This window comes from Crocuta crocuta, unplaced genomic scaffold (assembly GCF_008692635.1).
Source record: "Crocuta crocuta isolate KB4526 unplaced genomic scaffold, BGI_CrCroc_1.0 scaffold1133, whole genome shotgun sequence".
NCBI classification, from domain to species: Eukaryota; Metazoa; Chordata; class Mammalia; order Carnivora; family Hyaenidae; genus Crocuta; species Crocuta crocuta.
The window spans coordinates 861,949-862,341 of NW_027530366.1; positions in this window are offsets into that span (position 1 = coordinate 861,949).

Sequence of the window (393 nt, forward strand, 5' to 3'; positions counted from 1 at the left end):
AGTGAAAGAACTATTTAGAATACCCTGACGGTAATGGGATCAAAATATAGAGCTAAAACTCATTTGCACCAATTAACACTCAACTAACTGCCTGTAATAAGTAAGCTTAGTATTGACTGAAATGTTTTATTGAAGCAAAGCAAAAAAAAAGGTGCTATACGACACAGAACCTTAAGAGTATTATACTTTAGGAAAATGAGCCTAATACAAACTGTAGGAAACAGAATCCTACGGAAAAACAAAACGCTGTACCCTGCCCTAAAATATTGCTATAGCAACGAGGTTTATTATATTCTTGAACTATAACAGAGCCAGAGAAAATATCTGTATATAAAAAGAGAATCTATGTTGAAACCACAAATCAGGTATTTATAGGCAGAAGTTTAAAACTTA